Source organism: Alosa sapidissima, chromosome 3 (genome assembly GCF_018492685.1).
Source record: "Alosa sapidissima isolate fAloSap1 chromosome 3, fAloSap1.pri, whole genome shotgun sequence".
In the NCBI taxonomy this organism is placed as follows: Eukaryota; Metazoa; Chordata; class Actinopteri; order Clupeiformes; family Clupeidae; genus Alosa; species Alosa sapidissima.
This window is the reverse complement of record NC_055959.1, coordinates 10,893,598-10,917,109: the sequence shown is the minus strand read 5'-3', so window position 1 is coordinate 10,917,109 and position 23,512 is coordinate 10,893,598. Positions and strand designations below refer to the sequence as shown.

Genomic DNA, 23,512 nt, shown 5'->3' with positions numbered 1-23,512 from the left:
TTTCCTTAGGGTTCTTATGGGTGATTTAGCTCAGTTTAAACTATATGAGTGGCCTCCTCATCTTCCTCCACATGGCCATATTTCTTCTATTTTTTCTCTCCGACTCCTGCAAAAAAAAACAAAAAAACCTCATGGTCACACACACACACACACACCCCATCTTTCGCGTGTGTGTGTGCATGTATCACCTCTCTCCTCCCAGTGCGGAGTCCCATTTCCTCTGTGACTCATCCCCACAGCTCTGCCCTGGCTCCGGCTCTGCCTGAGGAGAGAGCGGTGATTTACAGGGCTCTCCTCCTCAGCCCTCAGATCACAGGCAGCGGCCGCTAGCCGCTAGCCGCTAGCCGCTAGCCGCCAGCCCCGCGGAGTGCGGCCCAGCCCAGCCCAGCGAACCACCCCTGCTAGCAGCACTCCCCTCCTCCTCCTCCTCCTACCCTCCCCACGGCCTGAGGAAGGGCCACCCTGTCCTTGATACCTCTGGACGCCGTCCAGGCCGCCTTAACTGAAAGCAGGCCCACATACGCAGAGAGTGCAAGTGTGGCGCAGCAGCTTCCGTCATAGGGGCAGGATGAAATGATTAGGATGATTGTGAAATCAAACAAGGAGGGAGGGAAGGGGTGGGGGAGGGTGGTGACCCACCCCTTAAGACAGAGGTTGGTGCTCTGCCTCTCTTTCTCTCTCTCTCTTGGTCACTCATTCTCTCTCTCTCTCTCTCTCTCTCTCTGTGTCTTTCATTATACTCTCACTCTCTCTGTGTCTCTTGTTTTCTCTAACCGTTGTTTAGTGTAGAGAGGGGGCCAGATGGGGGAACGTGAGCACATGTGGAACCGTTATGGTGGCTTTGGTTGTTTGCTGCTCTCCCACGGTGAATGCTGGTAATATTTACCATATTGTCAGCTGGTCACTTCTCATGGCTGACCTGTCAGGCTGGGAGGGCTTTTGCTCTGACTTCACATGTGAATGTAATGTATGTGTGATGGAAGAGAACAAATACACTGCTAGTGTATAATGTGTCCATACCTGTAAATGTGGAAAAGCTTTAACAAAACAAATGTTCACATAATGTCTACATACTGCACATGGTCCATGTGAACATGTAGCAAGAGTTGAACATATATTTGTGTCCATGTCTGAAAGAAAGTGAAAATATATATGTGTGTGTGTGTGTGTGTGTGTGTGTGTGTGTGTGTGTGTGTGTGTGTGTGTGTGTGTGTGTGTGTGTGTGATGTTAATGTGACCACATTAAACATGGAAATTGTCCCTGGTTATTCCGGAACCAACAAGAAACACAGACATAGGACATTTTCAGAATGCAACTTCAGCCCCAGCTTCAGAATGTAATATTCAAACAAACAGATACCTCAACAAACCCTAATGGTACAGAAAATTTCTCTTTCTTTTAAAGTAAATAACCCAATAAGGACTTCTGGCATTCATTTTTTCTGGTACATTTCCATGTATTTTCTACAGGACCAAACATCTCAAAATACCACCCCCCCCCCCCCCCTGTTGAATGTAATTTTGAGTGTAAAAACAGCTCGTGTTATGAAACAATAAATGTACTGAGGGCTAAAAGATATATTGACCCCACAGAGCAATTCAGTTCATGGAGTCTTTTAGGGGCATTCAGACTGAGCTTAAGGACACTGAGGGCTCTGCAACATATCAGGATAGGCCCACAAACACACATCAAAACACTTTTATACTTATAAAGAGAAAAAATGACAGAATGACCACAGAACAACAAACCCTCAAGTTCCTGGCATATTCTGAGTAAGAGAGAAGATCCTTATATCGTTTGTAAATAAATACACTGTGCTTGACAAATGGCAGATCTGCTAATCCCTCTTGTGAAATCCAGATCCAGTAAGCATGCTGTTGTGGCATGTTTGCGTGCTCTTGCTATGTTAATGGATGGATGCTGGGAATGGGTGGTGCACCAGAAGGGAACACCCCCACATCGATTCACATGGTGGATTGGCTTCATCTGTTAATGTTTGAGCTGTTTTCACCTGATCTATCTTTCCTCAAATCACAAATGACCTCCAAAAAAGCAAACAGGCAACACTGACACTGATTTCATGAAACTTCGCTTTAGTATGACAAAGGCCAGCCCTTGGACTTCCACAGACTAGTAAATGGTGACTCCAGGTGAAGTCCAGAAACACATGTTTGTTCCATGGAGGTGTTCTATAGAACTGTAGAGATGAGAGAGACCGCAAATGACCGCAAACTGAACCATTAAACAAACTGGTGGGCATATGTTTGACAATAAAGTTCTGGACAACTAGAGGGCGCCGTATCTTCATGTGCTGACTAGAAACAAAGTGTGAGCAGAGGCAGAGGCTGATGTTTATCACCATAGAAACCAGCAAACAAATCCTTCCCCTTTAATACCATGTATAAAAAGCTACTTGTGCAACAGCATTAACTAAACGCCGTATCCACCTCTCTCTCTCTCTCTCTCTCCTGTAGTGGATGTGATATAGTCATGCCAACAGAGACTGGCATCACTTTCCAAACTGTGCTTTCAGCCTCTACACTACGCTGTATTGTAGGTTTCTTTTTTATTTTGGGGACTTTCCATTTGTGTTTGAGCAGCTGTTAGCCCTTGAGGTCAGCTCTCTCCAAATGCATCTGTATTCTTTGTGTATTCACTGCCACTAGCATGTCCCTAGAAGATGGAGCCACAACCACCACCATGAAATCCTATTAGATCTATCTATTCTACATTATTCAGAGTGAATTATTGTTCATAGTCTTTATCCTATTCTATTCATATTTATCTAACATTTTTAATTATAATTGATTTATTGAAGCATTTGTATTTTTGTATGTGGGTCTTTGTAAGAATTCCTACTGCCACACATCTATCTATCTATCTATCTATCTATTTATCTATGTATCCATCCATCCATCCATCCATCCATCCACCAGGGATGTAAATTAGCACCAGTCGTCAGCCAAATGCTGGTAAAATATGAAAGTGGCTGGTAGATTTCTAGGATTTAATATCGAGTGGTTATTGAATTTGACCAAAAATCTGCCGGTGGCTGGTAGATGTACATATTTTCAAAATGTAATTTCCACTCCTGCTAGTGTTTGTGAGTTTGTGTTGCCTCAGTGACGTGTGCCTTTCTCTGACCCATGGGGACTCCAACTACTGGGAGAGTTTGTCAGTTTTCACAGTGTTGCAAAAAGGACATCAGTTTCCGGAGGTTAAAAGCTCTATAAGAAAACAAGATCATACAACACTGTACCCACCCACACACATAGACGGTCTCTCTCTCTCACACACACACACACACACACACACTCTCTCTCTCTCACACACAAACACACACACTCACAAACACATTACCTCACTAGTTCTGAAGAGGTAGGCTGCATGAGGGGAGACACCTGGTCAAATTGCAGAGACCACTCTCAGCATTAGGCAGACTTGAGCAGGACTGCAGCTTTATGACAAATGGATCTGTTGTGGTGGGTCTCCGAACACTCTCTCCTTCAATTACACTTTTGAGAATAAGAGTTGTGGCTGTGGTGAGGAAATTGCAGACACCCTCATCCTCTCATAATAAGCATAACTGTGAACAGAACACACTATGCCTGAAGGACATTGTCTTAGACTAGAGCTGACTGATTGTACAGTATACATCACATGTCCAAGTGGTGAAGTTATTCATGGTAAGTTGAGCTGGTAAGGGCCACTTTTTGCGTTAGCTGGTGTGGCTCACTGCCCTTGTAAAAGCAACTGACTGTAATGGTCTAGAATGCTGCTAATTAAATGTGGCCAACAGCCTTCAATCGTCTCCCTGGTTGCCAAGCCACAAGTGCAGAAGGAGGATGTGTTTGTGTCCCGTCACAGTCTCGGCATGCTTGCTGGAAGAGGGAATGAGCAGTCTTGGACCAGAGGCAGAGCTATCCAGAAGGAAGCCCAGAGAGAGTTCAACTAGCTGTCATGATACTGCAAACAGAAGATGTTTTGTGGCCATCCAACAGGTGTCTTTTGAACATGCTAACAAAAACATTTTCTGTAAACTTCTTTGTGGCCATAGGGTTAAGTGCTGAGCAATTCCAAAATTCAACACATACTGTAGGGCTACACACGATTTTTACTAGACTTGACTAAGGGTTACAAGTGTGTCCTAAATAGGAAATGTTCAGGTGTGGAACTCTGAACGCTTTGCATCCACTCTAAATGAAACCCCAGCCGAAGATGTGGATGTCAGTAAACAGCACAGATAAGAGAACACATACAACACATGTAGTGTACAGCTTCACCACACCACTGGAATGAACGCCTAATTACTTGCTGCTTCGGTCTGACAGGGCGCGTGCGGAGAGATTCATGACATGGTATGTTAACTATGTGTTTGGTGTGTTCATTTGAGATCTTTAGTGACCGCCCAATCATCTCCTCATCTCGGAAAATCTTTTAATACATAATTCTAATTTATGGTCCATGCATTCCCCCCACCACCACTACACACACACACACGCACACAAACTTGGAACCAGAACCAGACCAGCATCTTGCAATAACCATCACTGCAATCACCTGTCATCAAGACAATCAAGATTGATGGGAAGGGGCCTAGCATTGGCTTCAGATGCGAGTTATATGCAGTGGGTGGTGAAATTTCACGATCTGTTTTGAATTGACTGACGGTTTACCATTTGACTTATTAAACAGAACAAGTTACAATTCTGTGGAGAAATAACATAGTGATGGCGTCAAGACAGAGTCAGGACCGAGTCTTTCAAAAGCCAAGAAGACTGAGTCGAGATCAAGACCATTGTTTTTTAAATGCAGCCGAGACAGAGTATTTGAGGAGGCAAGACTGAAAAAGTATTCCGTTTTCACAATTTTGATCAGATTAGATTTGATTAGATTTAACACCCCTGTTAATATCCAACAGTTACCATAGGGTAGACTGAGGATTGTTGACTATAGGAATAGTACACTCCTGTCTATTCATGGGTTTCATCAGGTCCCTTTCCACAGCTGTATAAAATCAAGCACCTAGATTATGAATGCAGACTGCATGGTGCTTGATTAATTTACTTGTGGAAAGGGACCTGATGAAACCCATGAATACCTTACCTAACCTCTTCTTTTTTTCTGAAAAAATAGTTTTAAGACTGAATGGAGGATACAAGGGCCTTTTGCAATCAAATCCATCCTCATACATGCCCCCCCCCCCCCCCAAAAAAAAAATTGTATTGACTCAATACAATTGTTTCTCCTCTATTGCACAAACACATTTAAAGTAAAATTCCTGCCATGTATTCTTTCAGCCTGTACACCTAGCACAGGTAATGTCATGAATGAACTCATCTACCTGAAGAGTTGTGCTAATTAGGAATAGGAGTTCAATTAGCACAACCAGAGACTTTCTAATGAGGAGACACAGCACTCAAAAAAATCCTCCATAGAAATGCATGGGGTTAGTTTGTAACGGCAATATGGCAGTTGTCTACACATATCCCGCCCCTTCCGCAGCAAAAAAAGTCGACATGTGAATACATTGTGCCAATCATAGTGTTGTGAATACATCGTGCCAATTATGTGTTGTGATCTCGCCGCTGGAGCAAGGTTGGTGACGGTGTCGGGGCCACCTAGTAGAGGAACTTGCCTAAAAGGACTTTGGCACAACTCTTCAACCAGATAGATTAGCTAATTAGTGAAATCACCTGTGTTAAGGGCACAGGTAGAACCAATACATGGTGGTAAGCCTTAAGGCCTTTACTTTGACAATATAAAAGCCAACTCCATTCTTTCCCATACAGCTAAGGCTTAGATAAGTCTGATGAAGTGGTGGCTGTGTAGTGAGTGCTTGTTGAATATGTATGTTTTTAGCATGTTGTATTATCATTGTGAAGTTTAAAGGTATTTGTTTAAAGTATGAGTGTTATATAAAGTGTTTGCAATGTAATCTTTTGATTGAAACTTTAACAAAGCCTATGCCTAGTGCATTCAATTAGTAGTTTGGCAATGACCTGACCTCACCTCCAATAATTTCCCCTACAGGGAATAGACATGACTTTGGCCTGGGTTCACTGCTGGTAAGGAATTAACTTCTTTGTCACATCTAATGTTGATGCTTGTTGCCAATGATGAGTAAATGTGTAAGAGTAGTGGACAGAAGTGATTTCTGAGCACTTTTTAATCTGATGTTTTATTGTCTATAATCACATGTTTGGAATGATCTGCCCTTGGGTCATGCATGTTCCCTATCCATTTTTTTTCTAGTGTTGGATAACACTTGGCCATGGATAATCCACATAAAGGTATTAATGCCTAATTTGTTTAATTGATGACAGTTCTGTGTAAAATGTTATTTGCTGCTATGATTCCTATTTGCTACTGCTGAGGAATTATTATGATTACCCTAGCCTTGTGTTCCTGAGGCACAGTGATTTATGCTTTAATGCCCTCAAATGAAGGCTTCTGACTTGCTTTTTATTTGCTCACCTTGGGGAGAGGAACAATCTGCATCAGCTGTCTCACTGGTAAGCCATCTCCATATATGGGTGTGCATTTGACTTGCTGTATTATGATTTGTTAAAAAAAAAAACAATGGGAATCTCTCTGAATAAGAGTGAAGGAGAATCTTTTTCTGAAATGGCATCATGTATGCGTCTTGTCATGTTCTTGTATGTTGCATTCTAAAAGCGGGACACCTGTGTTGACAGGGTTGTTGTGGAGCACTTGCAACATTGAGCCTGCACCCCTGGTTAAGTGGAGCTGCCATACTAATTTGGTAAGTTGTGGTGGAAATCCACTGCTGGGTGTTGTGTAGTGTTGATACAATGATGACTGCATAGTTCATCTTATGTTCCATGATGAACCAAGAGCATTGTCTTTCGCTCCTATCTGAAGTATTCATGCAATAGTGTGCCTGATGCTGTGGCTACTGGCGGTACGTGACTTGTACATGTTTGTTTTTGCAGGAAGAAGGTGGTAGATGCCTCGCTGGATTCACATTAATGGTGAGTATTGAGATTTATATTTATATTGCGGCTCTCAGCCATACAGTGATGGCATAATTCCATAATTCAGCTGATGTCCTATGGTGATTCAGCACATTTTTTTATCTAGCTGATGTCTCATTGTATTGGCAGTACTGCACTGTAATTGACTTCAAATCTTCAAAACTGGTCTAGCTAACTAACTAACTAATACACTATTTGTTTGAGCTTCTGGGTGCAACCTGAGTAGGATGATTATGAAACAGATATCTGATTTTTCTGAAGACATCAGAGTTGCTGATTCAGGTTGCATCATCTTGCTGCTTAATCTGACTGCGGCTGAAGGTTGCTAATGTTCCCTCTTTCTTTATAGGACAATAACACATTGCATTATGGTGCTTTTCAAGGCACCCAACGTGCTTTATAGTGCTCACCAGTGTGTAGCACCCACCTGGGTGATGCACAGCAGCCATTTTCCACCAGAATACACCCCACATATCAGCTTGAGGAAGAGTGAGGGAATGAATCCATGGAGCCACAGCCATGTCTTCTGTCCTTGCACAAGTTGGCCCAGGTTGTCTTGTAAGTGGTATTTGACTTATTCAACCTTGGTGTCAACTGAATCCTTGTCCAATTGTGTTGACCTTGCAGCTAGAGCAGGGGTGGGCAAAATAATTCAGTGGAAATGCATGGATTCCAGTTTCTTCCAGTAGCAGCAACTGGAATCCATACATTTCCACTGAATTATTTTTGGAATCTGATCCCTTATCATACCTGTTCATTCTTACTCGTTGCTCGACTTATCGTGACTAAATTCAAGATGGCTGCAAACGCTAAACTTTGTGAAGATACTGTCTGTATAAATCGTCTTGTAAGTAAACTACCAGTACTTTTTCAAAGTTCTCAATGTCTCGTTTTAAATGTCAGGGCCCTCGGAAGTCTACCAATGAAGTGTGGAGATGCATTGAGCCACCTAAAATGGGTGTAAAACAGTGCTTTATTTGCATGGCTAGTCCGATGCCGAAGCACCACTATTGAAAAAGCTGTTGGTAGCATCGGGTAACTAGCGCCAGATTTTGGAGTGCAGGGGACAAGCAGAGATGGGCTATGAGACATACGTTCACACTCGGTATCATGTTTCAATACACTTTAGGTCAATATCACACCAGAGTTCTCCTTTAACTTTATGCACAACACTGTGATTGGTCAACTCGCCCTGTGTGTTGAGCCGGCTGCTTCAAGCAACCTGTGGGTAGTAGCATCATACTAGTTCTCTAACATAAGCTTTGCAAATGAACTCTGACATATTTTGGTTACAATGATGGGGTTATCTGAATGTAAACTATCTATCTGCCAGTAACGTTTTGAAATTAACACTTCGTATCGCCAACAAACAGCAGGAGTTCGTTCTGACAACCTTTGCGGTGGTGAGCGACGCAGACATAAGAGACACAAAACTTTGAAAGGTTTACGCAGACTTAAAGGCAACTGCATTGTGTTGACGCAGAAGCATAAATTCTATTCACCAGAGGGGTATTCCAGAAAGGAGGTTTAACAAACACTGAGATAAAACTTAACCTCTGGGTTGTCTGAACCTGTGGCGACTAAACCCGAGGTGTCTGTTCCAAAACACCGGTTACCAGTTAGTTCAATCAACCCTGCGTTCACAGCGAACTTATAAAGACATCATCTATTGAGGGTCGAAACCATGAGTGAAACCAGCGAAACGAAGAGCACCGTATTTTTCAGAGGCGGAGTAGTCGAGGCTTACGAGGAGGAGAGAACTGTAATAACAAAAAAAAAGAGCAATACTTAAGCGCCTGCGTCCGAGACCTTGCTTGGCAGAGAATAGCCTAACTGACCGTGTAATGCATATGTTTAAGATGGGCTATTTAATGTCAAAAGCACAATTAAATAATTCACTGGACATCACGTATTGTATTGACTGCTTTCAATGATGCTTTCTTAAACTAGCCTACCTTGTCACAGATTGAGTGGGCCATAGATCTCATTCTTTGAGAATCCCAAATGCAATTTTCTATTTTAACGTGGGTTCTGCAGCTGTGGGCCAAGTTAAACTTTTGCGCTCCATCATCGGAAGGGTGAATGTCGGCAGGCATGGGTAGCCTATTGGACACATTTCGGTGCACATTTGGAAGTGATGCTGACCTGCCAGTTGGTGAAACTACACTTTAATGATCATCGTGGGTTTGTGTCCAGGAAAACTAATGAAGTTGCGCAGGAACTGCTTTAGCGCAAGGCAACTTTACGCACCAACCGACAGCTTGCTGATATGCTCTGCGTCTCCAACACTACAAAAACTCCCAGTCGGAGGGTGTGTGTAGCCTATTAAAATATTTTATCCCAAATGCCATCAGCATTCTTAACCAAACTTAGTGACAACATGCATACCTGGCTGAGCTGTACAGCTATTTAAACTTGTTTATTAATTTTCTATAGGCTGTTTCCCCTTATTTGTACTGTACTTGTTTTAATTATATCTTCAATGTGTCTGATGTTTGTCCATCTGTCTGGTGAGCCAAACACAAATGTCCACTATGGTGTAGGCTAGCTAGCCTACATTAAAGATTTATTTTATTCTATTCTAATCCACCATGTGTAATGTAGGGATGGAGAATGCTTTTCAAGTAGGATATATTTAGGATTCAGCTGAAAAACTCGTTTGGAAAAGAATGGATAGGACTAGCCTATCATGTGATGTCGTGGTCTTATCGCCCTCTCACGGTGAATTGCACGGATGAATATTACATTATTTTGTGCTTCTTTGTCAATCGGACCTTCGTCAAAATGAAACGCCATTGTGTGACAAGTGTAAAAATAGCGGCCTGATTGAACATGCACTGAAATAACCGAACATAATTGAACATAACCTGAACAAAACCTACCCCCTACCAGGTTAAGTTCAGAGCCTATGTTACCATAGTTACTTACATAGCCTGATCATTTTTGAGCTTTCTGGAACTGAAATCCCAGGTTTACCGCTAACTCTGGGTTAACATACCCAGTAAACCTGCTTTCTGGAATACCCCCCCAGCACATCAGTGAGGGTGTTTACATCGTATGCATCCACGCACAAATGTATGGGCGTACAAATAGCAGTCGCTTTCAAAATAAAAGCAACGATATTGATTTGCGTGCATTATCTCTATGCTAGGCTATATTCTTTCACGGACCTTACACGGGCCGGTCAGGGAAAGCCCACGGGCCGGATGTTGCCCATGTATGAGCTAGAGAGTGCAGGTGTGTATGACCTGAATTCCCCTTTACAGTATATAGTTTTAATTTGTTAATCTGCAGGCTTCAGAAGACTGAACCAGCACAGGGCAAGCAGTTACCAGTCAGTAGCCCCCCCCCCCGAGATTGGTCCTACTTCTGTGTGCTTGGAGCTGTGAGTATTGCAAGTTTGTTTTTTAAACTTCTCAATGGCAGATGTGTTGGATCAATATAACTTCTTCATTGCTGAGAAAGGTGCATCAGAATTTCAAACCTGTTATATTTTGTAAATAAAGGCTTTTGAACTTTAATTGTTCCTTGTGTTTGTCTTTGTGTATTCGTTGAGGATCAGCAGTGTCTTGTAGATGCTGTTGAGTTTGAGAACTGACTTCTGCTTTAGGCTGCCAAATCCAGAAATGGGGAAGGATGGTTTGCCTAAGACTGTGGATTGTTTTGGGTTTGCCTTTAAATGCTGCATGATTTTACCCTGGAAAAGAGTTCTCGAAGGCACAAGTGAATTGAACTCTGGCAATGAGTAATAATCAGGGGGTCAAGAGCGTGCAGATTAGCTTCGGCATGTTGGCATATGTCATTTTCAAGTATGCTGCTGCATGGAGCATTTGGAACCAGCTCCATGCACGACCATGCCGTGTTGGGCACGAGCTCTCATGCGCCTACACGTTGGTGGGTGGGTACCTATCTGGTGGCTACAGCCAAACCTTATTCAGTGCGTATTTCTTGAGGAGCCTGAGAATACGTGTTATTTATGAATCATATGACGATCAATACATTTTTTTTATTTTGTTTTGTTTGTCCCAAACAAAAATAGCCTAACCATGATTAAAGACAAATTACACAACAGCAGCCTAAAGCCCTTGTCTCATTATACAAATATTGCTCTCAAGCTACCAATCACTAGCCACCCCCTTTTGAGCTTGCCAGAGGCTCAGTAGTAGCAGTAGGCTAAAATTAAACAATTGTTGCCGCGAGGTAGCCTGACAAGCCAGACCCACATTAAAATGTAGGGTTTGGGCACTCACCGTTCGTGCTCAGTCCGATGGGCGGGATAATCGGTTGTCTTTCAAATTCCCTCAGCGCGGTCCTATTGCATGCAGAGTCTCATGCATTTTCCCACCAGCGGAGCTAGTTGGCTAGTTCACTTTTGCCATTTTAAAATGAGCTTAACTCGTGTCGCACTGTTGGCCAACAGCAACATCAATCATCTTTGTTTTCAAGTAGCAGGGAATTCAAGCCAAACCGTTGCAACTCTGCCATCATTATGTTAAGCCCACCTAATGACTCTGTACACAATTTGATTGGCCTGAAGTTTAATTTTAAGCTCAAGCCAACGGAGAGTTGCTAGACTAGCCCTGGAAGCAAATGTAATTTGCTGCCGCTAGGGTGCATCTAGATTTCTAGGCTAGCCACGAGGCATTCCAGCTTACGAATTGAAAGTAAACCATGCATAATTTGTCAGGTTTTCTAGTTGGACCCAATAGCAGTTGCAATTGACAAATCTTTATTCTTGTAAAAAGTTCAATACAGTGCAGCAGAGGTCAATACCAGAAAAATCAGGCCATGGCAGGCAAATAATCCAGAGGGCAGGCAAGAGTAGTCCAACAAAACAGGCAGGCAAATAGTCCAAATATTCCACAACAAGTCAGAAGAAGCACAAGACACAACTGACAAACTGAACTGAAAAGAGCAGGGTATAAATACACCGGGTGACTGGATCTAAATGATAGCACAATGAGAAACAGGTGAGCACAGACAAAATGGAGGGAAATGCAATTACAGGAAGTGACAAGGCAGGTGAGGGCGGGATCAAAACAACAACATTGCCACATGGCAAAATAAACAAAGCAAATGACAGTCAATACCAGACAAGACCTGCAGGGGCATAACAGAAAAGTAGAAATTCAAGCCAGAACCCTGACAGTACCCCCCCCTCCTATGGGCACCTCCTGGCGTCCCAACAGGTGGTATTGGATGGTGGCTGTGGAAGTCCTTGATGAGGGACAGGTCTAAGAGGTCTCGAGAGGGAACCCAAGACCTCTCCTCAGGGCCATAGCCCTCCCAATCCACGAGGTATTGTAGACCACGACCCCGGCGCCTAACCTTCAATAGATGGCGTACCGTGTAGGCTGCAGAACCACCGATGAGGCGGGGAGGGGGAGGTGGCTTGGGCACAGGGCAAAGGGGGCTGCAGATAAAAGGCTTGATCCTTGACACATGAAATGTAGGGTGGATACGACGGAGGGTAGGGGGCAGTTTCAGACGCACCGCAACAGGGCTGATCACCTTGACAATGGGGAAGGGACCAATGAAACAGGGAGCCAGCTTGTGGGAGTCCACCCTTAGTGGAATGTCACGGGAGGACAACCACACTCGCTGGCCCTGGCGGTAGTGGGGAGCTGCAATGCGATGCTTATCGGCCTGTTGTTTTGTCCTTGCTGTGGAACAGAGCAGGACCCTCCGGGCATGCCTCCATGTCCGACGACACCTCTGGATAAACGCCTCTGCCGATGGAACATTGACCTCTTCCTCCTGAGATGGAAATAGGGGAGGTTGGTAGCCCAGGCAACACTGGAAGGGGACAGACCAGAGGAAGAAGAAGGTAGAGAGTTAATGGCGTACTCCACCCAGGGGAGCTGCTGACTCCTGGGAGGACAAGGAGCGGAGCATCACCTCCAGTTGCTGGTTGGCCCGTTCAGTCTGGCCGTTAGTCTGTGGGTGGAAACCAGAGGAGAGATTAACCTTGGCACCAAGTAATTTACAAAATGCCCTCCAAAATTGAGAGGTGAACTGAGGGCCTCTGTCAGACACTACTTCGGTGGGTAGACCATGAATCTTGAATACATGGTCAATGAGAAGGCTGGCAGTCTCCTTGGCAGAAGGTAACTTGGGAAGTGGAACCAGGTGAACAGACTTAGAAAAACGGTCCACAATAGTCAATTTGGTAGTGTTACCATCAGATTGAGGCAGGCCAGTTACAAAATCCGAGGCTATGTTGGACCAAGGTCTCTTAGGGACTGGCAAGGGTTGTAGAAGGCCAGATGGGGGACGGTTGGAGGTCTTGTTCCGGGTGCAGACAAGGCAGGCCGAGACAAAACTGTGGACATCCTCCCTCATGGCAGGCCACCAGAACCTCCGACTGATGAAAGCTGCTGTGCGTCTGACGCCCGGGTGACAAGAGAGTCTTGAAGAGTGTCCCCACTGGAGAACCCGGGAGCGGACAGACTGAGGAACAAACAGAAGGTTAGATGGATAGGAGCTGGGACCCGGCTCACTCTGCTGGGCTGCTAGGACAATAGACTCAATATCCCACTGGGCTGCTGCAACCAAACACCTCTTAGGAACTATAGTGGTGGCCTCTGTAGCCTCCTTGGAAGCCAGGAACTGCTGGGAAAGGGCATCTGGTTTGCCGTTCTTAGAGCCGGGGCGATAGGACAGAGTAAAATTTAATCGGCCCAAGAAGAGTGCCCAGCGGGCCTGGCGGGGGTTAAGGCGTCTTGCAGACCTGATATATTCAAGGTTCCTGTGATCTGTCTATACCAGAAAGGGGGTGACTGTCCCTTCGAGCCAGTAGGGTGGATACGACGGCAGGTAGGGGGCAGTTTCAGACGCACCGCAACAGGGCTGATCACCTTGACAATGGGGAAGGGACCAATGAAACAGGGAGCCAGCTTGTGGGAGTCCACCCTTAGTGGAATGTCACGGGAGGACAACCACACTCGCTGGCCCTGGCGGTAGTGGGGAGCTGCAATGCGATGCTTATCGGCCTGTTGTTTTGCAGACTGTCCCTTCGAGCCAGTGCCTCCACTCCTCCAAAGCTAACTTGACTGCGAGGAGCTCCCGATCACCAATGTCATAGTTACGCTCAGTGGGGGTCAGCCTATGGGAGAAGAAAGCACAGGGGTGCAACTTAAAGTCCTCTGATGAACGCTGTGACAGGATGGCCCCTACTCCTACATCCAATGTGTCAGTCTCCACAATGAATTGGCGGCCAGGATCAGGCTGAGTAAGGATGGGAGCAGTAGTGAAACGCTTCTTAAGTTCCAAGAACGCCTTCTCAGCAGCCGGACTCCAAGAGAACCTCTGCTTGGAGGAAGTCAGGGCAGTGAGGGGTGCTGCCAGAGTACTGAAGTTACGTATGAAACGGCGATAGAAATTGGCATGGCATTCTTTAACCAGAGATTGGAACACAGCAGGGCTATTCGTAAGATCGAACGGCATCACCAAGTACTCATAGTGGCCTGATGGTGTATTAAACGCCGTCTTCCACTAATCACCCTCTCTGATTCGGAGCAAGTGATAGACAAGCTTAGAGAAAACTGTGGCACCTTGAAGCAATTCAAATCCCGACGACATCAGGGGAAGTGGATAGCAATTCTTTACAGTGATCACATTAAGACCTCTATAGTCTATGCAGGGATAGAGAGACCCATCCTTCTTACCAACGAAGAAAAATCCTACACCCGCTGGAGAAGAGGATGGGCGAATTATGCCTGCAGCCAGGGATTCTAGTATATATTGGTCCATAGCCACCCTTTCAGGTGGAGACAGGGAGTACAGGCAACCTCTAGGTGGAGAAGTTCCTGAAAGAAGCTCCTCAGCACAATCATAGGGGCGGTGAGGGGGCAGGGAGGTGGCCCTTGTCTTGCTAAACACGGTCTTAAGATCCAGATACTCCGGAGGAACAGCAGACAAGTCAGGGAAATCCTCTGGGGGTGAAAGAACAGAGTCTGGTGCAGTCTGAGCTGAACGGAGGCAGAGATTCAGACAAAAGGAGCTCCAGCCTAACACTCTATTGCCAGTCCAATCAATGTGGGGATTGTGTTGTGCCAGCCAGGGATGTCCTAGAATGACAGATGCCTTAGGTGAGTCAATCAGATGGAACACAATGTTCTCCCGATGATTACCAGAGATGAGAAGGCTCACCGGAGCTGTAGTGTGGGTTATCTGGGCAAGCTTGACTCCAGTTAGGGCATTGGCCTCCAGGGGTGTTCGTAACTGCATTGAGGGGATGCCTAGCTTGGCAACTAGACCTGCATGGATAAAATTCCCCTCTGCCGCTGAGTCGATGAGTGCTGAAGCAGTGTGTCTTTGACCTTCTGAGAGCAAAAACGCTGGAAATAGGGGAGCGAGAGAGAGGAGTAATGCTCACCTGTAGTCCCCTCTTCACAGATGAGCATTTGCTTTTACTGGACAGGTCGACACAAAGTGGCCAGGCTGGCCACAATACAGGCAGGAGTTGGTGCTGATCCTCCTCTGTCTCTCCAAACAGGTCAGACGGGTGCGGTCAACCTGCATGGGCTCAGGAACGTCGCTCGATGGAGTCTGATCTGGAGAGAATGGGCTGGACAAGGGTTGGCGAGTGAACGCAGGATGTCTGGATAGACCCCACACCCAGCTGGTCCTGCGCTCCTGGTGGTGCTGCTTCATATGACTATCAATCCGGATGACCAGATCTACAAGCTCCTGGAAGCCAGTAGGCAGCTCCCGTGTGGCTAACTCATCCTTGATGGCCTCAGACAGTCCGTGAAGAAAAGCATCATACTTTGCCTCTGTATTCCAGTCAGTTGTGGTTGCCAGCGTGCGGAACTTAATGGCATAGTCCGACACTGAGCAATCACCCTGCCGGATCTTAAGCAACTCTCTGGTAGCCTCTCTCCCTTGTTGGGAACGATCAAAAACCCTCTTCATCTCACCGCAGAATGTCTGGTAGCTGTTTCACCATGGAGCATGGGAGTCTCAGACCGTCATTCCCCACTCCCTTGCCTGACCTGACAGCAGCGTGATGATATATGCGATCCGGGATCGATCGGTGGGAAATGTAGTGGGCTGGAGCTCGAAGATCAGAGAGCACTGGGAGAGGAATAACCTGCAGGTCCCCGGGTCCCCACTGTAGGCTCCAGGTGGTGGCAGACGGGGCTCTCGGACTGGCTGAGCTAGAGGACCTGGTTGAACAGCTTGCTGGGGGTCTGCAGGCTGCTGGCTGAGCTCCGCGTTAGCTGAACCTGCTGAAGCTGGGTGCCTATGCTGGTCAGGGACGCTGGAAGGGTCTCCATGGACTGGTTGACACAGGAAAACCCTGTCGGGAGATGGAGTCCTGCAACTGGGTCAATACCAGAAAGAGCAGTCCATGGCAGGCAAATAATCCAGAGGTCAGGCAAGAGTAGTCCAACATTAGTTCAACAAAACAGGCAGGCAAATAGTCCAAATATTCCACAACAAGAGTCACAGAGAAGGAGCACGACACACAGACACAACTGTGACGAACTGACAAACTGAACTGTAAAGAGCAGGGTGTAAATACACTGGGTGATTGGATCTAAATGATAGCACAATGACAAACAGGTGAGCAAAGACAAAATGGAGGGAACTGCAATTACAAGAAGTGACACAGGGCAGGTGAGGGCGGGATCAAAACAACAACATTGCCACATGGCAAAATAAACAAAGCAAATGACAGTCAATACTAGGGTTGGGCACCGAAACACGGTTCTAATATGGCACCGGTGCCGACGCAAACGGTAGTAACGGCATCGAATAACAACGTGGATTTCGGTGCCTCATTTCGGTGCTTAAATCACGTTTTTTTTTTTTTTGTACGAGGCATCACTACATGTCATGCGCCATCTCTAACTCTTGCTCTGATAGCAACACATCCAGATACAGTTAGCTAACATATACACTGGATGTATAAACCAGAAGGGTTACCACTATAGGCGAGTGGACAGTGTTTGACAGCTTGCGGGAGCCCAAGTAGTTTTAAAGCGATATCATGAGCTCCTGTCAAAATCTAGCAGTGGGCTTAACTACACACAAGCAAAACGCTATGAAACAACATCAACAGTATACGTTACACAATATCCTTGCTAATGCGCTAGCTGGTATTTATTTGAAATGTTATCAGCAAAGTTGTAAGATGAAAACTTTATTTCACGGTGTGTCCTAAACAACATAATGGCATGATATTAATCTTTCATGTGCATGAGGCTCATATAGCATCACAATGAATATGAAGATCATGTTAAAAGTTAGCTGGCAAAAACATAAATATGTAGGTTACATACTGATGTCACTGAGCTGTCAAAGAGGCTACGGAACCATCTCTGTACGTTATCACTAATTAAACTCAGCTGACTGGTAGCGCATAGCCATAGTTGCTGTTAAAATGCCTAGCGCTGGGAATCTAAACACTTCAACACCGACATGTAGCCCAACATGTTCAAAACTATTGCGTGTTATGGGGGAAGACATGAAATTTCTTGAAGCATTTGGGAACACACTAAATTAACTGGAAAGTAATTCAGAAAGAGTCCCTGTTAGATTAGCTTGCTTGCAAATGCTGTTGTCCATGACCTGGCAGTTCTATGGCAAGCGGTTTTATCATACCTTATGGCAAACCGCCTACACTGGGTAAACTTGAAAGCAGAGCTTACCATTGTGTGTGCATCCATGGCAAGCTGTTTTAACATTTAAATGTAGGCTATTATGCGTAGGAGCAATGAGATATTTTAATTTAAATACAAAGTACCGGTTCAGGCACCGTTTCGGCACCGGCACCGTTTTAAAAGTATCGATTTAGCACCGGTATCGGATAAAACCCAAACGATACCCAACCCTAGTCAATACCAGACAAGACATGCAGGGGCATAACAGAAAAGTAGAAATTCAAGCCAGAACCCTGACATAATTAAAAAATGACTCAATTTAGGCTACTTGGCTATGCAATAAGGTTTCCATTAGAGCACAACGCACGTTCAATGAATGAGTGAAAGGGACTTCCTTGTCTCGCAATAAACAGCTGGAAATTCCGACACTTTTTCCATTACATGACACTTTACAGTGAATCATCAAATACCCCCTAGATTTAAGTGCCCATCAGTCTCAACATTTAACTATATAATAAAACAGTCCAAAAGTAAATTAAATCCCATACCAAACCGAAAATGTCTGCTTTTGATAGCCTGGTATGCCGCTCCAAAAGAAACGCATGTCTCACAATAGAACGCACAATGTAAGAAATAAAGGTCTGCCTCGAATACAAGCCTGCCCCAAATAAATACCTGTGCTTTGCGCAGCCTAAGTAAATAGCAGACCCCGGACATATGTTTATACGGAAAGTATGCAATCATACTGTACGATGTTGGACGCCTGGCGATGCTCTGGCCGTCTACTGTGCCTCTGACTCCGCTGCCTCATTTGAATGGTAACTCGATAGGTGAGTGCGAAGATTGGATGTCATGGATGCGTAAGTAAACTGTTTTTTGCAGAGTCGGCAACCTACATTATCTTTAACGGTTACTTTACCATCTGCGGTGTACAACCCAAAGTATTTCCAGACACCACATTTTAGATGAGTTGGGGACGTAATTGTCTGCTCAGGCTGGCCGTTCTGTGCGTTATCTTCTATTTTTGAAACAGGGTGGCTATTTGAGGGCTCTGGCTCCAGTCATTATTGTGGCTACTGGCTATTATTGGCTAATACGTTTAGAGCACCCGCTACTGGATGAGATGGCAAACAATAAAATAAAAAACAAACTAATCATAGACTGCAAAAATGCGCTACACATGGCACAAAAAAACGAATAGTTCATTTTTAAGAATATCGAATAAAAAGTGACAGCCCTATAGGCAAGTCTTGCAGGCAGACCGCTCTTTGTTAGAGCCGCTGTTAACCAATGAAATTAAGTTACACTTTCAGGGCGACTCCACTCGAACCACGCGCATTCCCGAGCAACTTTTTCTTCTTCTTGTTACGTGGCAAGCCATGTATGTGTATTATCGCCACCCTCTTAACTGGAGGGCGACTCTCTTTTTACAGAATAGACCTCTGAAGTTCGCCTACAAAAAAGAACCAAAACGGCCATCTTTGCCCATATAAGGAGATCTGGTTGTTAATTGAAGCTACAGTAACTACCTATGGCAAGTTGCATTGCAAGTTAGCTCTGGGGTAGCAAAACTCTAAGTGTGCCACCTTCACATACCGGAGATCACAGTATCCACTTGAAGGCAGAGGACAAAAGTGTGTTCAGGAAAACGTCTGCATTTCAGACTTTTTCATCCCCGCGAGAGTTTAACAGGTGCGATAATTCAAATTTTTTTATTTTCCCATAGGAAAAATCGCCAGATACCGGATGTCAAAGATGGCAGCTTTTTTGTAGGCGAACTTCAGAGGTCTATATAAAATATAAAATCAACGTTGGTCCATGCGTCATTTCCAGCTTTGGAACTTGGCGCATGGTCAGAGCCGACTGGCGCTGGATCCGAACCCCAGTGTTCAATATGGCGTTGACTATGAATTGGCCGGATTTACTAGCCTAGCCTCCACCATCATTTGTATGGAGGGCGAGACTTAGTCACTCTCTCCAGTTACTGTATATATAATACCTCCATGGTAATAATGCTTTTACCCCTTGCATCGTGAGGAACCAATCACATCGGTGTATCTGATATACGGGCCATGAGGCGAGCTAAACAAATGACAGCACTGCAACGAATCAGTCAGTAAACATTGGTTGTAGTGTGATCCAATCGCATGTAGTGATATTTTCAAATGCATGCTTGGTGCCGCCCCTTGAGTTGGGCCATTTTCATTATTCGTGGCCAGACCCTTAATCTTTCTAGATTACCAGGGTCTGGATTTTCCAGGCTAGCATGATTTCATAGCGGCATGAAAGTTTCATTTCTAGACCTGCCAAATGATTTTTACACCCATCACTTTGCCAGGGCAGCCGGATATGATTCCTCATATTCCTATAAACCAAGTGCTATCCGGTTGGTGGCTTAATGTAACGGGACATCCCCACAGCTGCAGGGTAGGCCTATCCTACACATGAAATTCCATTCATGTTTAAATCACAGACAATTAATTAGCAGGGATTTTTTTCTTTCACAATTGTGTTAAAAATGGGCCAACTCAAAAAGCTCCAGGCCCACACATAAATCCTTGTGGCGCCACTGACACACACACCACACACACACACACACACACACACACATACACTGCACACACGCATGTATGATTTTAACAGCCTAGAACAAATTATAAAAGAGGAAATTCATCTTTTTTGGAATAAAAGGGTATGGATATTTGGCTTTGGATTTGTTTAATTTTACAAAAGTGCTGTCCTTGATTAATGCTGTATCCACCATACATTAGCCACTCCGTTGAAACTATATTTTCACAGTATGCCACTTGTGGCCGAGGAAACATCTCCTCTTTATTAAGTGGCTCTTCCTCATGTGTTTATCCAAAATAAGGACCTTGTTAGGGGATCCAGGGTGTTGTTTATGCAGCTGGACCTCCAGCACCCATCTCCACCTCACCTTTAATTAACAGCCACACTGAACCAGTGGGCTAGTTAGAGCAAAGGGCCGTCGGGAACGAGAGCAGAAAAACACTCGCTGACTTCTGGCTTTGACACTGTTGCACAGATGACGTTTTCATTAAATAGTTACTTGACCTCAGCTCTGGCTCAGTGTAAATGTACTAACATCTCAGATGGTGTCTTCGGGGAATGAACACTTGGACTTGAGATAAGGGTCTGCGAGATACTGTATCTGTGTGGCGAGCCCAACTGCTATTAAATTGGATGTGTGGATTGGTGCACCTCTTAACACTGAACAGGGATTTGTGCTGGAAGATGGTCATCAGTACAGAATCAGTCTCCTGTTTTTCTCCCTCATACTCAGGTTCATCCACCATGACTGGGGAGGAAGAGAAGCTTGTCGCGGTAAGCTCAACCCTGGACGACCACAGGAAAAACAACAACAGAATTGACCACTGTCACCATGCCTCATGTGGACAAACACCACAGTATTCCAGCGCTGGAACGCCTAATAACCCTCTCCTTACTTCTGACATGACACGCGCAGAGAGATTCATGACGTGGTATGCTAACCATGTAATTGATTCCTCAAACTCTTCCAAATGTTCTCAGTTCATGATTGTTCAAGAATTCCTGCTCTTTAGTGACCCCCCCCCCCCCCCTAATTGCCTCATAATTAAAAAAAAAACATTTTAGTGTTTTTCCATTTATTATCCTATTCCTCTTGCCTTTAAAAGCTAGAAGCTATTTAAACTATGTGTGTTGCGTAAACAATAATTCAATTACCTGTCATGATTGAAAACAAAGATCGATGGGAAGATACTTGGAGCTGACATCAAATTTGATTTATGTTTAGAGTGGTGAAATGTTATGAGGATTTTAAGCTGCCCCCTTGAAGACATGATATTTATGCTCCTTGGCATCAATATTCAATGCCATTTAGCGCTAAGACAGTACCCAGTTCTTAAAAAAAATAGACTAAATGGGTCATGATCCTATCCGATCAACAACGTTACATTGCGTAATATCTCTCCGTATTATAAGCCATTGTAGCATCAAAATGAGTTTGAAGCCTTTATTTTAAGGTAAAAGAACTGCATTGTGCTACTTTGACTGCCTGTTTAAGCAGCCAACAGCCTTAATGGTGAAACCATCAATGAACAGTCTTATCATACAGCTGTCATCAAACTGCATGATTGTGAACCTAAGCACACACACACACACACACATATGTATGCTTGCACATGCACTCAGTCACAAAACTCAAGGCCATGCTTTTCACAATCTAGAGGAATAAATGATGAACAGCTTTCAATCATCTGGTGTTTTAATGTTAAATGTTCCGCTTGTGCAATATCGAAAAAAAAGTTGCAAGAACACACTGATCATCACCATGATCTATGGCATGAGGTTTGCTTTATGTGCTGGCGTGGATCTCCAAGCAGCTGTTGGGGTCTCCCCTCCTCCACTCTGCCTCGGCCATAGGTTCTCCTAATGAATGAGGTCGGAGTCTCAGAAGGCACCAGAGACAATATTGATGTTATTGGATCAGAGCAGGCGCACGACCCCGAGGTCAGCGCTGGGAAGCCGTGAATGCTGTGGACGTGACGTACGCTGTCGACGTGCTCTCCGTGAACCCTGGTCAGTGTGGCAAATGACACACACACTCACACACGCACACTCACTCAATCATCCTGAAGAAGGTTCTCACACTCACCACCTCTCACCTTCACAATTTCCCTTGAGGCTCATTGACAATGGCGAGGTTGTGTCCACTTCAATGGACAGCACCACACCCCTTTGCCTATTTTAAACGTGGCATTCTGCTTCCCATGATGTAACCTCTGTGAATAACATGACTTAATCAGATAAGGCTGTGGAAAATGGCGTCATAGACATTTTTTGGTTTTTACCTGATGAACATCTGGATGGTCGGAGCCTCAACCAAAATCTTCTGCTGTTGTATGTTAGGTTAGTATTTCCCCCAGTCTGACTCCAGGCCCTCTGTCCTCTGTGGTTGTATTGTCCACTTTTCTCGCAGACCTCACCAGCAAACCATATGAACCAAATATTTATTTTATGAGGAGCTACAAAGCTGCAAAGGTTGAAATGATTCCACAAAATATTTGGTATCTTTCCCTTTTTCATTTCACAAGGTGTAGCTTGAACAGTTTCAATGCTTTTGTACTTACTTAGACATGTTCTTTAAGAAGATTAATCATGACGATTTTGCTGTTGTAAGCAAGGTCTTTCTGCTTCTAGACCTATAGTCTTCTAAAAACTTTTTTTACTCTCCACGAACGGAGGGTTCAATAGTGCACCCAGAGTAGCCTGGCTGTTATGGTTGAGTCTTTTCACCCTAATCCTATTTTCTTCTGCAATTCAGGTGGATGCTCTGTCAGTGGTGAGATGGGAATCATATGTGGTAAACAGAATGAACTGCTGTCATTTATCACGTTTTCATGCCGGGAATAAACGGTTTTGAATCAGTTTATTGCCCAAATTCCGTTTATATCAATATTCCGTTTAACCTGTTTACAAGCAAGTACAATGTCACATTTTGAGCATATTCCTGTTTACATAGCAATCGACATTATTCCGAATAAGTCAGCGATGCAGCCTACAAATAGGCATTCTGTCTATTGAGCACGAGCAGGCCTACAACACTCTTCCTTCTGGGAGCATATTCCGTTTAAAACAGGCATATGCTAGGGTGTGCAAACGGTTTATTAGTAAACCGAATATGGCCTTTTTCGGTTTATTTCAACCAGAATAAGGTGTTTACAAGACACACGCATATTCGGTTTATTCCCAATAGGCCTAAACTGATTCAAAACCATTTATTGGCTGCATGAAAACGTGATGATTGTTTAAGAAGAGCAACAGAACATCATATAAACACTCTCAATGCACTAAAACGCACATCCGCTCGTCATTTACACTTGATATCAATCAGGTATTTG

General features: G+C 44.6%; 1 long non-coding RNA gene and 3 other non-coding genes across 7 annotated transcripts; all 4 read left to right on the top strand.

The window, feature by feature from the left end:
• The first annotated feature begins 5,798 nt into the window (after nt 1-5,798).
• Nucleotides 5,799-21,197, top strand: LOC121705516. Of its 4 annotated transcripts, XR_006030823.1 has the most exons (9): nt 5,799-5,893; nt 6,035-6,069; nt 6,257-6,294; nt 6,488-6,516; nt 6,700-6,767; nt 6,958-6,996; nt 7,349-7,557; nt 10,294-10,384; nt 20,914-21,197. It is a non-coding gene; the product is annotated as an uncharacterized LOC121705516 (long non-coding RNA). The 4 variants fall into 4 exon arrangements; XR_006030821.1 differs by lacking the exon at nt 20,914-21,197 and having other exon boundaries at nt 10,294-10,520; XR_006030822.1 differs by lacking the exon at nt 20,914-21,197 and having other exon boundaries at nt 5,800-5,851; nt 10,294-10,520.
• LOC121706361 lies at nt 6,113-6,182 on the top strand. The gene has a single exon (XR_006031034.1). It is a non-coding gene; the product is annotated as a small nucleolar RNA SNORD75 (small nucleolar RNA).
• Nucleotides 6,552-6,634, top strand: LOC121706336. Its single transcript, XR_006031009.1, has one exon. It is a non-coding gene; the product is annotated as a small nucleolar RNA SNORD79 (small nucleolar RNA).
• On the top strand, nt 6,809-6,892 carry LOC121706349. The gene has a single exon (XR_006031022.1). It is a non-coding gene; the product is annotated as a small nucleolar RNA snR60/Z15/Z230/Z193/J17 (small nucleolar RNA).
• Nucleotides 21,198-23,512: the final 2,315 nt, after the last annotated feature.